The sequence below is a fragment of the Ambystoma mexicanum genome, chromosome 11 (assembly GCF_040938575.1).
Source record: "Ambystoma mexicanum isolate Mex_15411 chromosome 11, UKY_AmexF1_1, whole genome shotgun sequence".
Classification (NCBI taxonomy): domain Eukaryota; kingdom Metazoa; phylum Chordata; class Amphibia; order Caudata; family Ambystomatidae; genus Ambystoma; species Ambystoma mexicanum.
In genome coordinates this window covers 558,568,604-558,583,141 of record NC_090934.1, presented here as the reverse complement: position 1 = coordinate 558,583,141, position 14,538 = coordinate 558,568,604, and the positions used below count along the sequence as shown (strand labels likewise).

Here is a 14,538-nt window from a genome sequence, read left to right as displayed (position 1 = left end):
GTAAGCTGCTTCCGCGGTGTCCAACCATTCCGACCAGTTGTCTTGAGTGGCATTGGCATAACAACGTAGGTATTGCTCAAGGGTTTGATTGGTGCACTCCGTCTGCCCATTGGTCTGTGGATGATAGCCGGAACTCAGGGCTCGCTGAATGTCCAAATGCCGACACAGTTGGTCCCAAAAAGATGAGATGTATTGAGATCCCCGGTCCGATAGAATTTTCTCCGGAAGACCATGAAGACGATACACCTCGTGTAGAAAACGTCGTGCCATCTGGGAGGCAGTGGGCAGTTTGGGAAAGGGCAAGAAATGAGCAGTCTTGGTGAAGCAGTCCACCACCACCATTATACATGTGAAACCACCAGACAGGGGCAGGTCAACGATGAAATCCGTGGCGATGGTATGCCAAGGGTACGGAGGCATGGGCGTGGGTTTCAGGAGACCAATGGGCCTTTTGCGAGGAATCTTGATCTGGGCACATACAGGGCAGGAATCCACGTAGTGCTTTACCAGCGTGGCCCATCCAGGCCACCAGTACTGCCGTGCAACCAGTTCTTGTGTTGTGCGGACTCCACGGTGACCACAAACGACGGAATCATGGCAATTCTGTAGAACGATCTTCTGGAGCTCCAAGGTGGGAATGTACAGACGACCCTTAAAGAACAACAAGCCGTCACGTTCCCTGATGTCAGAGCGTTGTAGTATCTGTAATCTTGAGGGATCCGTTCGTGTGGCTTCTATCAATTGTTGGAGCTGGGGAGTCACCATCGATAGAAAATACTTTGACGCTATCAGAGGCTCCGGTTCCTTGGCGCCTTCAACGTTGTTTTCCAGAGACCGAGACAGAGCATCAGCCTTCGTATTCTGGGAACAAGGAATGTACGTGACGGTGAAATCAAACTGCGAGAAGAAAAAGGCCCAACGAGCATGACGGGAGGTTCTGCATTGCAAAGAGCGCAGGAACTGTAGATTACGGTGATCTGTGCGAACCACCACCGGGTACCTCCCACCCAGCAAGTGATGTCGCCACTCCTCGAGAGCTGCTTTCATAGCCAGTAATTCCTTTTCGATCACCGCATAGTTTCTCTCGCTCGCTGACAATTTTCGTGAGTAGTAAGCCACCGGGTGCTCTGTTCCCGTGACTGAATCTTGCTGTAGTAAGATCGCACCAATTGCGTAGTCCGAAGCGTCTGTTTCAACCACAAATGGCTTTTCATCGTCTGGATGTCTAAGAACAGGAGCCGACATGAAGGATCTTTTCAATTCCAGAAACGCCTCCTCGGCCTGCGTGTCCCAGAGATATGGCACCTTGGTACTGGTCAGGCGGGTTAGGCTGTTGGCAAGTTGAGAAAAGCGCGGAATGAAGCGTCGATAAAAGTTGGCGAAGCCCAAGAACCTTTGAAGTGACTTCACGCCATGTGGCGGTTTCCATTCTCATATAGCTTGCAGTTTCGCGGGATCCATCCGCACTCCCGTGCTGCTGATCACATAGCCCAGACATTCCATGCTTTCCATGTGAAATTGACATTTTTCTACCTTGGCATACAGGCCGTTAGCTGTTAGTCTACGGAGAACTTCCTGAACATGCGCAACATGTGCAGTTCGAGTGTCAGAAAAAACCAGGATGTCATCAAGGTATACCCATACAGATATTCCAATAAGGTCTGAAAAGACATCGTCCATGAACCGCTGGAAGACGGCCGGGGCGTTGCAGAGTCCAAACGGCATCACCCTGTACTCGTAGTGACCGATAGGTGTTTTGAAGGCCGTCTTCCACTCATCTCCCTTCCTAATCCGCACCAGGTGATAGGCCCCTCTTAGATCCAGCTTGGTGAAGATTTGTGCGGATTTCAGGGATTCGATGATGTCCCGGATGAGTGGTAATGGGTACCTGTCCTTCCTCGTGATCTCATTTAGTTGACGATAGTCGATACACGGGCGCAAAGTACCCTCTTTCTTCTTAACGAAGAATAACGGGAATCCTGCGGGGGACTTGGATGGCACTATGTAGCCCTTGTTGAGGCAATCCTTAATGTACTCCTGTAGGACGCCTTTCTCGAGTTGAGTCAACGAATAGATCTTGCCGTGGGGAATGACCGCATCGGGCAGGATGTCAATGGAACAGTCAAAGTGCCGGTGGGGCGGTAATGGTATGTCCTCAGGCCTGGAGAACGCCTTGTGGTGTCCGGCATATTCCTGAGGTACCAACTGGGTGGCACATAAACGGGCAGATACGTCAACAGGATTGAGGGATTCCAGAATTGCAGGAAAGGTTTCGTGAAGTCCACAGTCCCGAGGACAACGCGTCGAAGAGAACACCAGGGAACGAGCTGTCCAGTCGACCTGCGGATTGTGATATAACAGCCAAGGTAAGCCCAGTACCACCGGAAAAGAGGGAGACTTGATGACATCCAACGAAATCCGTTCGAGATGCCCCTCCACAGAGAGCCACAAGGGGTCGGACTGTTGGCAGACTGGACCAGAAGACAAAGCAGAACCATCAATCACCTCGACCACCGTTGGTCGTTCTTGTAATGTAAACGGATCCCATTGGCAATCGCGAACGAGGCATCGATGTAGTTGCCGGATGCTCCACAATCCAGAAGGGCCCAGGTTTTCATACACTTCCCTAGCCAGGCAACACCGACTTTCAGGTTCAACAAGGGCACCGGGTTCATGGGAGGAAGGTCAGATTCAGAGAGGCGGCCCGCTGCTGCCTTCGCCTCAAACAACGGGCCTGTTAGTTTTCCTGCTTCTTCAGAGGGCGTAGCGGACAGGTGCCCAGTAAATGACCCGAACCACCGCAATACAAGCACAAGTTTTGCTGTCGTCTTCTTTTCTTTTCGGCCTCGGACAACGGGCCTCGGATGGCTCCCAACTGCATGGGTTCTCTGCCCACATCGGTAGAGACAGCTGGTCCGGGGTTCAGTACCGGAAGAACCGGGTGATACCTGTCAGATCTGCGACGTTCACTCCGTCGTTCAGCTAACCTGTGGTCAATGCATAAGACCTGTTCCACCAATGCAGGCAACGTTTCTGGCTCCGGGATGTGCAGCAATTCGTCTTTGTACTCTTCTCGTAGCCCCCGACGAAACAGGGTTTTCTGAATGATTTCGGGCCATTGTGAATCGGTTGCTAATTGTCGAAACCGACTTATGTAGTGGATTATGTCACCTGGTCCTTGTTTGATCTCCATTAATTGATTCTGGGCCATGGCTGCCAAATTGGGCGGTTTAAAGACATCCAAAAAGGCTTTCTCGAAAGCAGCAAAATCACCCAACAGGGGACTGTTGGTGGAGACCCAAGGTGCGGCCCAAGCAAGCGCATTGCCGGTTAGGTTTCCAAGGATATACCCGATCTTTGCCTTGTCTTGACTAAAATGACTTGACCTGAACTGGAAATGGATCCGACAGTGTGTACAGAACTCTGCCACTCGACGCGGGTCACCATCATACTTTATCGGAGTAGTGTAAGCCATGGAGTTCTCAGGTGGTGTAGCTGGTTGTGAGGGGTTAGCCATACTGCGACCCATCGCTTGTCGAAGGGTGTCGTTCTCCTGGCGGAGGGTGGTCATTTCAAGACGCATGGTACGCATTTCTTCGCGTAATTCCTGTATGTCGTCCATGTCGAGACTGAAGGAAAGGCGTCTCAATCTGTTAAACGAGTCCTTACGAGATCGCTGGTTACCTTTTCTTCCTTGAGCCCGTGGGGTTGAGGTTGCCAGTCTGTCGGAGTATCTCTTGCCGATGAATGAGTAACGCGAGGAATCAGCCCAATACCCTCCTGACGATATATAACAGGATGGCACTGAACCAACTCCCAACGCCACGGGTGGCACTTCTCCGTATTTACGTGGCGTCGGGACAGTGTTTCCACTGGCAGAGAAGGCTTAATGAGGACACCGGTAATGGTGGAAGCTGAACTCCGGAACATCCAAGAGGGTAGCAAGGCACAGGTATTGGCAGGGCACAAGACAGGTAAAGGAGGAAGGTCTGCAAGGGCCAACAGAACAGACAAGGGAATCCTACTATCCTGGGAGAAGGAAGGAACCAGGAACCCAGACAAGAACTCCCCTACCCTAACCCAGGAGGCAGGCAAGGACAAGGAAGGACAGGGAAGAAAGGGGTAGGAGGACTAAGGAGCAGGGAGAGGACAAGGAGGAAAGACTGGACTAGGCAGGATAAGGCAGAATAAGGAACTGGAGAGGCTGAACAAGGCAGGATTAGGCTTAGGAAGGAACTGGAGAGGCTGAGGCACGGACACCAGGGCTCCAGCAGCGCATACACAGTAACAACCGTGTTGAGACGCGTTGTCCCTGTGTATGCGGTGCTCTTTTAAGGCCCGGCATCAAAGCGAGGCTTGGAACGCATGTTCCGACACTGCGCATGCGCGGGAAGTCGGATACTGACGATCCGCGCATGCGCAGATCCTCGCAAGATGGCGGCGCCCACGGAGCCTATCCGGACCGCGGGCCAGCGTGGGAAAAGACGCCACTGCGGGTACAGCCTCCATGAAGGAGGAGACCGCTGCGGCGTGGACCCGGGACAGGTAAGTGGCACCCGCGAGCGAGCGCGCGGCGTGACATAAATAAGCCTACGGTGCTGCTCTTTGGCCACCAGGTGGCGTCTGTTGTCAGCGCTGCACCTTGCTTTCTTCACCAGTGTAGCGTGTGCTGAGAAGATGGTTAAATCAAAAAATATTTGTTTTTATATATAAACTCAGATGTGCTTGTATCAGCAACAGGACTCCTAATGACTTCACGGACGTTTGCAATGGCGCCGGAACCCAAAGAGTCCTGTCGCGCCATTGCGAACTTCCGTGTCACAGTGCCTCCTAACGAGGCAATTAATCAACGGACTGAAATGTTCCATCACATTGTAATGCTAAGCGTATATGCGGCGCCAAGAATCCCTGCTGCGCCTCGTGTATTCATAAACACTATCTACGTGCTCGCTCACATAATAAACATTGCATTCACTTAATAAAACATTGAATTGTAAAAAAAAATTTTTTTTTAAAAAAAGCAAGTACTTATCTCAGCTGCTCCAGCAGCAAAGAAAGAGGAAGGACTGTGGTTTATGCAGTGTTTATAGGGGGAAAGTGAAATGTGATTGGACTGGAAAGGTCACATGGGTCTTGTGAGCGTATGACAAACGAGCTACGAATTCACTGCAGTTTTTTAGGAATTGTAGTTTCATGTTATATTGTTTTTCACAATTGTTTGTTTATACTTTGCTGCTCAAGAAGTAAAGAGAAGTTAAGAGCATAATCTAAGCCTCTGAGTCTGGACATAGAATTTCAATGCTGCTCGAGTTTAAAGTAAAGAGAGAAAGCATAATCTGAATTATATAACAAATGTTAAAAACATGTTTGGGAAAAATAAAATAAATGATCGAGTCTGATTTATATAACAAATATTAAAAATATGTTCGGAAAAAATAAAATAAATGATCGAGTCGGGAAAATATGTTTTTTCCAAAATGGTTATCATTTTAGTAACAAATAACTAATTTGATTCAAGATGGTTACGCCATAAAACTATTCATGACTACTCCGAAAGACGGCACGGCGGCATCACACACGACCAATTGTGACGATTTATAAGCAAAAACTAAAGAAAGCCTAAAAGGACTTAAGAACTCAGCATGCATTCCACTAGTACTGTGCTCAATCGGTGACACTGGAACGCAGCATTGCAATCCCTCTTCTGTTTTTATGGCAAAATGGCACTGCTGTCCTCTTTTCATGGTGGCTCTGCCTCGCTCAGGGGTCCTCGGAGTGTGGCAGCAGACTGTTTTGTTCCATAGGCGCCCGCCTCCACCGGAACATTTAGGTGTTTATAATTACCGCCTGAAAGACCCTAACTTGTATTTACTATAATTTGGAAGGAAACCTAGTGCGTGGAGAAATGTTTTACTCTTCCTCTACGTTTTCAAACGTGGTGCTACTCAACTAGTGTGCGCTCAGGACCAGCGGTACCCAGCGTACCCAGTCTTTGACTCTGGCAACCGTCTAGGCAGCCCCACCGGGAGGCCCCCTTGGATCAGTAAATCCCCCCGGTTCCTGACTGTCGCTCTCATTCGCTCGGTGCGGCAGCAGCGGGGCGGAGCGGCTGCGTCTCATCCAATTAGTTACCCCTCCCTCCCCCCACACACAAAGACACCAGTAGGCTGAACCCCTTCCTTCCCCCCCTGGATCCGCACCCTGCTCGCACCAAGGTATGGGGGTACCCCTGCCTGCGCACCCTTTGTGGCGCTTCAGGGAACGGGCTCTATGTTCATGTCTGTGTGCTGTTTTTTTCAGTACTTTAGAGGTGTGGGCGCTAGTTCTCATACTCCTTGTTTATGCTTCTCAGAAGGCATGGCGCTGGGGCTGCCTCCTTTTTACTTTTGCGTCCCTGATAAGGAAACTATAACGCCTAAGTCTCTTATGTCGATCGCTCGCCATTCTTGTGGCGTCACAGGCAATTGAGCCTGGTTTTTGTGTTGTGAGCTTAACGTCCATAGTACATTTGATAGCTGAATTACTATGTATAGCGGGGCTCTGCTTTGGGGTATGATGTCAACCGTCCGTGCATAATCTCTGCAGACTGCGCACCAGGCAGTCTGTTAACTAGCTTATTGTGTAGGGTGGGAATTTGAGTTAGAACAGAATTGTGGCCTCTGATGCAGGTTGCAGTCTGTATTAGGCCATTGTATGACGTCACAGCGAATGCATCCGGTCTTCGTTCTGTGCTTGGAGGGCATGCAGTATAGTATGTCTTGTAGTTCGCGTGGTAGCTGAAACATAAATTATCAATACGCTCATGTTTGTAATGGCATTCATTCTGGTCGCCTTTAAACAGGCATTGCCTGCGATGTTGCCATTCTGGGTTGGTGTATGTCAATTGGTTTTACTTATACCAGAGAGGGTCTTTGGACTCGTAAATACATGCTGTATTGCCTGTTGTGTGCGCGGGTCACGGGCATGGCAGCTTCAGTGTGGAACCTGACGGAAGCATTGCGGCCCATCTATCTTTAACTAGCCGCCTTCTATGCACAGGTTGTAAATCGGCGTTCAGTTTTACGCCCGCTTGCCTCCGAATTGAAACGGAAAGCAGTTTTATTCTACACCCACGTTTGATTCTGTATAGAATCTATTTCGTCCCATCGTTCTTCCAATTTGACCCCTCAGCCAATCTAGTCAAAATTCTGCTCGCTCACACTTCCGTCACCACCAATGTTTAGCTTTCATTTTCGAAATTATTTGTAGGCGCGCTGCATGTGGGGGACGTTAAACTGCTTTCGCAAGCATAACATAGGCAGCGAATTTTCAACGATTAAGCTTTTGGGGATGGGAGACCGTTCCACAGCAAACTATTTTTTTGTGTAGTGCATTTGACGTAGTCAGTTGTCTGTTCAATCAACGTTGATTATAGATGGGTTCGAGGTGTCTTCCCTTTCCAAATACCAGCATAACAGTTTAAAGTTATGCTTAGAAATACGTGATGCGTGGCCAGTTTACTTGGAAGTTCCAGACACCGTCAGTGAAGCGTTTTTTTAATTTATTTTTTTAAACGTTCTTTCTACGCTGTTGGTGTACACGGATGTGATCTCAAGGGTGTCTTTAGTGTACGTTTATGCTTTAGTTAGAGCTGTCTAGCGATCTACACTTGCTTGTATTCTTTATAGAGGTTGTATTCTACAGGGCGACAAAGGGCACATTTTTAGTGTCTTTTAAAGTGAGTAAACATGGGGTTGTGGGTATTCTTGTAGTGGCTTTGATGTGTGGGCTATTATAGAGTCGGTTTGTCTGGTTTTATTTTTCTTGTGTTTTTATGCCCTGAGGAAGGGCTGTTTTCTATTAGAATTATGTTATGAAGATTAGTTCCTTAGTTTATTGATATGATGATATGGCATTTACAACACGCCTATACACAAGTGTTTCAAGGCGCGACGAGGCAAGGGGGGAACAAAGGGAGGACAGACAACGATCTTATTAGGCCAGGTGTCATTCAGATCGCGCAAGTGCATGGGAAGGGGGGAAAGGAAGAGTGCAAGGGGGAAGGGAGGGGGGAAAAGTGCAGTACATGGGAAGTGGAATAAATAAGATAAACAAGATAAATAGGCAAGTGCAAGGGAGTGCGGACAAAGTGCTGGAAAGGGGACTGAAGGATACAGAAAACAGTCCCCAGGTGCAGAGGTTGCCAGGGAGGCAGTGCGGGTGGGCAGTTGACAGGGCCTGGGCCAGAGATCAGAAGGGTGGCCAGGTAACCAGTGCAGGAGTTCAGCAAGGGAGGGGTGGAGAGGGAGCAGAAGCAAAGAGTAAGGTTTTGAGGTGTTTCCGGAACCGGAGGTGGTTCTCCTCGAGTTTCAGGGAGGCAGTAAGTCTGTTCCAGAGAGGCCCCTGCCGAAGGGAGTGATCTGCCACCAACCCGTCGCTTGGAGAAGCGACTGCCCTGAGGGAGTTGGAGGCAGATGAGCGAAGAGCTCGAGAAGGAAGGTATTTAGGGAGAGAGAGTTTAGTATTTCGGCCCCAGGCCCCAGAAGGCATTGTATACAATGCAGAGGGTTTTGAATTTAATCCTTGCAGCCACTGGGAGCCAGTGCAAAGATTTCAGTCCTGGAGATACGATCCCTGGGCTTGAGGCCAAGGACAAGTCTCGCAGTCCTGTTCTGGATAAGTTGCAGAGGGCGGAGAGTGGAGGCAGGAAGATTTAGATAGAGGCTGTTACAGTTGTCCAGCTTGGAGAGGACCAGGGCTCTGGAGACTGAGCTTCTGGGGGAAGGATAGGAAAGGAAGAATACTTCTAAGGCGGTGCAGCTGGTAGTGTGACCTCTTAGATACATCAGAGATGTGAGGGGAGAAGGAGAGTTCAGAGTCGAAGGTGACCCCAAGGTTTTTTGCCTTGCAGGTGGGAGGAGGGCCAAGAGAGGCCGGCCAGAGAGCTGCAGGGAGGGAGGGAGTGGGTGTGCCGATGAGTAGAATCTCAGTCTTACTGGCATTAAGGCAGCGGTCGTTGGCGGCACACCAATCCTGGATGGCAGACAGTCGGAGATGAGGGAAGGAGAGGAGGAGGCCGAGGGTAGCCTGAAAATGAGCTGGGTGTCGTCCGCATAGCACTGAAAGTTGGGACGGTGATGCGGTGGGCAAGGAGTGCCAGGTATTGGTTGAAATGCTAGGGAGAGAGGTTAGATCCCTGGGGGGCACCACAGGTAGAGAACAAGATGTTGGAGAGGAAGGACCCAAGTTGGACCTGGGAGGGTCGGAGAGGAAAGAAGTCAGCCATGCCCGAGCCAGACCAGTGATACCCAGGTTGTCACGGAGACGGTTGAGCAGGATGGCATGATTGACAGTGTCAAAGGCAGAAGAGAGATCAAGCAGGATAACAATGCAAGGGGTGTTGGAGTCTAGGTTGGAGAGCAGGTCTTCACGGATGTTCAGGAGAGCAGTTTCCGTGCTTCTGGCAGCTCTGAAGCCAGACTGATGGTCATGAAGACAACCAACAGATTCAGTGTGGAGATTGAGTTGGGAGATGGCAAGTTTCTCCAGGAGCTTGCCCAGGAAGGGGGTTATGCAGATTGGGCGTTCGTTAGCCGGGCGGGAGGGGTCGGCAGAGGGTTTCTTAAGAAGAGGGAGCACAAGGGAGTGCTTCAGGGGGGAAGGGAAGATTCCAGTGGCGAAGGAGTGATTGCAGAAATCCGCTAGGGAGTCGATGTGATCCTTGATAGTTTTGGACGAACAGGGGTGAACCTGTTTCGACGAGACTTTAATAGATCGGATTTGTCTAGAAACCTCATCTGGAGTGAAAAGGGGAAAGGTAGAGGGAGGAGGGGTGGCAGCAGAAGGGCCAGAGGAAGAGCAGGGAATAGGGGGAGTGGGCGAGGAGGAGAGGGAGGACAGGATGTCCTGAGTTTTAGAAGTGAAGTGAGGGGCCAGTGCCGTGCAGAGGGCCTGGAAAAGTACAGGAGAGGTAGAGACTGTGGCAGGATTGGCCATTTCCTTGCAGATTTTAGAGTTCAGCCGAGTTGTTAGATGCTGCAGAGACGCAGGCTTGGAAATGAGCTCTCTTCTTGGTGAGGACGGAGAGCTGGTATTGCCTTTGTAGCTGGCGGCAGGCCAGTTTGTCAGAGGATGAACTTGAAGCACGCCATTTCCTCTCGGCAACCCTGCACTTGTTAGGCTGACAAGGTCTGAATCGTAGTTGGCTTGGGCTTCAGGCGGATTCTCTTGACAGGGGCAAGGATGTCAAGAGTATCAGATATAGCAGAGTGGAGAGGGCTGTGTCAGGTTGAGTTAGCCAGGTGGGGAGGGGGAGGTGAGAAGGTGGCAGCGAAAGCCTCAACGGACACGCGCTTCATTGGTCGGGTGACCGAGAAGGTGGGTGGCAGTGACGGAGGTGTCTTGGCCTGCGGGGTGGGGAGGGTGAGGTGGGAGGAAAGGAGAAAGTGGTCAATCCAGGAGAGAGGAGTGTATAGAGGGTAAGTTCTGAAGAGATCAGAACATCGAGAGTGTGCCCTGCAGAGTGAGTCGGGCCAGAGGGGAGAATGGTGAGGGAGAGGGAGTTGCAGAGGTCGCGAAGGAGTTCAGAGGGGGGACAGGAGTCATCCAGATGGATGTTGAAGTCTCCAAGGAGGAGGAATTGAGTGGTTGAGGCCAGGAGTGAGGGAGAGGTCTGCCCACTCGGAGGAAGGAAGAAACCTGACCAGGTGGCCGATGGATAGTAGCCACAGTAAGGGAATGGCTAGGCGAGAGAGAGCCTTCAGACGAGGCATTCAAAAGAAGAGTAGCCCTCCGTAGGAATGATAGAGGCAGGAATCCACTCGGGGAAGATGAGGGCTACGCTCCAACCAGATCGGTTGGGCCTGTGTGTGGAGAGGATCTTGTAGCCATCAGGTAGGAGCGTGTCAAAGCTGGTGACAGAGCTGGCCGTAAACCCTGTCCCAGTGAGACTGAGGACATTGATTTCTTAAATACAGCGAGCAGTTAATGTTGGGCATCATTTCAGAGGTTCTTTAATTTTGGGTCATGTGTGGCAATGTTCTCCTGTTTCAGCGTTCTTGTTACAGAAAGTATACAGGGACTGGTGCAGTTTTCTCCCACTTGTGGGCGGTGTATATGTTGATGTAACTTTTATCTACGTTCTTTTCACACTTGGTCACTGTCAGTTCTACTGACAAAGTTGGTTGACGATAATGTCAATTATCGAGTAATTGGTAATGTCATTGCTTACTAAACCAAGTGCGCCGTACAGCCACTACATTTTATAAACGCCACATCGCAGCATTTGGAACAGCATTGAAGTACTTGTTTCTATTCTACTTTCGAATAGAAAATGTAAAGACGACATTTTAAATGCAGTAGCAACTTGTTAATAGATTTGAGGGACTTTGTTGATTTCAATATAAAGAAGTTTTAATTTTTAAAAGATTTTATTGTGTGAACATGTGCCTATAGAACTAAACTGTTGCCTTGTTAGTGCTTGACTGTTCGTACGAAACTGAAGACGATGGGGTCTTGATGTATTATGCTTAGAATAAAGGTCTCTAAAAACCTCACCACTTCAGTAGTTGCCTGTTTTTTAGTTTTGTGCTTTTTGATTTTCTTTAAATTCCTGATGACACCCGAGTACTTATGAGAGGGTTGTCATCTTGTGTTCATTTCCTATTGCACAATACAAAATAGTGTATTTACTTCATAGAAGTTACTTCTACACATCTGTCAGTATCTTCTGGATATCAATTTACATTGTTTGCAAGGCACTGAGATGATTCATTTACTACTAGAAATAGTGCTGTTTCGATCTTCAAAGAACGAGACACAAGATTTGTTGAGACTAGCTTGTGTGCTGTTATTTTAATCAAGCTTTACATATTGACTATCAAATAAGACTATAATACAGCATCCGTTTATTAGGCATAAGAGGTTTGCTTCAGGGCCAATGTTAAGATGAACTTTTCCTGGTATGTTATGATTGACTTTGTACTAGACACATCCCCACTGTAGTGTCTAAGCGTGAAAGCTATGCCTGCATAGGGGTGTATTGTGACCCTGCCCGGACTCGGCGCTCAAAATGTTGGGAATTGAAAACATAGGGGCGAGGGATGGTGATCATTTGGGATGCATGTATAGTTTTCAGTGTTTGGTCCAGAAGAGGATGTAATCAAAAGAAGGGACAAGCCTCCCTTATAGGCCATATCTCTTTCTAAAGTGTGGATAGGGTTGGTCTACTCAGCTCGTGAGGCAGGGAATTCCAAAGTTTGGCGACCTTCACATGAAAACTTACCACCAATCTTGGTAAGTCTGAATCTCAGTACCACGAGGCAATTAGCATTACTAACTCTTGTCGGCCTGCTGGATGTTCTTCTCCTAGTTATCTATTGAGTAACTAGGGGCAGCAATGTTTAAAGCTTTATGGGTCAAGGAGGCCATTTTTAGCTGTATTTTATTATGGGTAGAAAGCCACTTATGTTGACGTCTGGTCGAGGCAATATGTACTCATTTGTTCATGCCTAGTGTGGCTCTTGGAGCGTTATTCAGCAACATTCTTAACTTCTGAATAATGGCTTTATTAGCACCACTGTAGAGCATTACAGTAATCTAACCTAGAGTATTGTTCTAGCCAGGATAATGCAGCTGTAATTTGAAAGGCTGTGGTAGATGCCAGAGGTTTTACTTGTTTATCAAAGGACTTGTGAGTCAAGGTACCTCCTTCGATACCTAAAGATGTTTCCATCAATGGTAAATGAGGAGAATTCATGGCCTAGTTTGTTGTTCGAGAGAGTACCTAAAATGATCAACTGTCATATCATCATTCAGGCATAGACCGTGGGTGGCCATCCATGCCTGGATGATGAGATGGACCCTATTCACTAGTGCCAGATCCTTAGTATGATCCCCAGAAAGTGGCAGGAGCATCTGTTTATCATCTGCATAGTTAGTGTAAGTGATACCCAGAAGGTCCAGATCATTGAACAAGGGTTTGGTGAATATATTGTATAGAGTAAGGGAGACGCATGAGCCCAGAGGTACACCACACAGGATCGGGGTGGGGTCTGCTGCCGCTGATGGGGAGGAGAAACCCTCATGGTTCTCTCGCTCAGGAATGATTCTATCCATTTGATAGTCTCTGTGGAAAAGTGAGCTGCTGAGTCCAGGTGCCTGCAAAGGACCTTATGATCCACCAGGTGAAATGCAGCTGAGAGATCAAGTAATAGGAACAGTGCTGTCTTCACTTTATCTCTCAACTCATCAATCTGTTTTCAAATCAATCAAGGCAGTTTCTGTCCCATGTAAAGGGTGGAATCCAGATTGTCTGACCCCTAAGAGCTTATGCAGCTCCAGGTATTTTTGGATCTGGGTATAGGGGACTTTGTTGGGTATTTTAAGTAGAAATGGTACTGTCGTGATGGGGCGGTAGTTGGTGGTAATAAGTGGATCTAAAGTTTGCTTCTTTAGGAGTGGGAGAACCCAGGATTGTTTTAGGTTGGCCGGGATTGTGCCGGAGGAGAATGAAGCATTGATCAATTTGGAGATAAATGGGGAGGGGTCTCTAGCAGCATCTTTTATAATCTGTGCTGGGCAGATATCTCCTTTGCAATTGGACGGTTTGAGGGATAAAATGGTTTTTTCTACCTCTAAAATAGATGTTTGGTAAAGCGGAATCTATTGGTCTGGGCAATGGGTATATCACAAGGTAGGGGGTGCTAGTGGTATGTGGTAGGTTCAGAGAGTCTTTAGTTTTTGTTTATTTTGGAGAGTGTTTATTTTGTTAGCTAGTGCCTGTTGAATATCTGAGCACCAGATCTTATTTTTGTTACATGTGTCGGGGACTCTAGTTCTTTTAGTATGGTAAATAATTCCTTCATACTTGAATTAGATTTGGCAATGCGTTAATTATAGGAGTTCTGTTTGGCCAAGCAGACTCAATTTTTATAGAGCGTAGAGGTAGTAGTTAGCTTCTTTTTATTTTCAATGGAGGGGCATAATCTCCAGGCAGTTTCACTTTCTTTTCAGTAGACGTAGGTCCTTTAATTGTGGAGTGAACCACTTGTTGAGGTGGGCTTTGGCTTTTCTTCTTAGTTTGAGCGGGGCAGTTTTAACCAATGTGGTTGGCATGATTGTTATACTCATGCACCAGGGTACTCGGGTCAAGATTATCAGACAATGAATTTGGGGTAGGGAGAATAGCAGGAATCACTTTGTCCACTGTGATCTTTTTATTTCTAGTTAGAAAAGGTGGCACCTTTTGTAAGGCCATATGTTGAGGTCTGGTAGTTGATAATGTGAAGGACACAAGTGAATGGTCAGTCCATGGTTGTGGCATGATGGAGGTAACGGTAGCCGTGCAATTGTAATCGGCTACCCAGTCTAGGTTCTACCCTTAACGAGTTGGTTTGCTAACTTTTTGCGACAGACCAAGTGCATTAAGGATATTGGCTATTTCCAATGCATACTTATCTACTGGATCATTAAATCCTAAGTTAGTCACCTAGCAACAGTAGTTGGGAGGTAGGTTTAAGGTTAAGTATACTATGCAAGTCCTCCTCAGATTTCCCGAGG

At 48.1% G+C, this 14,538-nt stretch overlaps 1 protein-coding gene across 10 annotated transcripts in view; it reads left to right on the top strand.

The window, feature by feature from the left end:
- The first annotated feature begins 5,916 nt into the window (after positions 1-5,916).
- The window catches only part of CAPRIN1 (cell cycle associated protein 1), a 1,156,748-nt gene continuing 1,148,126 nt past the window's right edge, over positions 5,917-14,538 (top strand). For 9 of the 10 annotated variants that reach the window (XM_069623390.1, XM_069623385.1, XM_069623386.1 and 6 more), the window contains exon 1: positions 6,032-6,215. The gene's annotated coding sequence lies outside the window, so the exon portion shown is untranslated. Of the gene's footprint in view, positions 6,216-14,538 lie in introns of all 10 variants that reach the window. The other variant, XM_069623392.1, reaches the window with a different exon arrangement.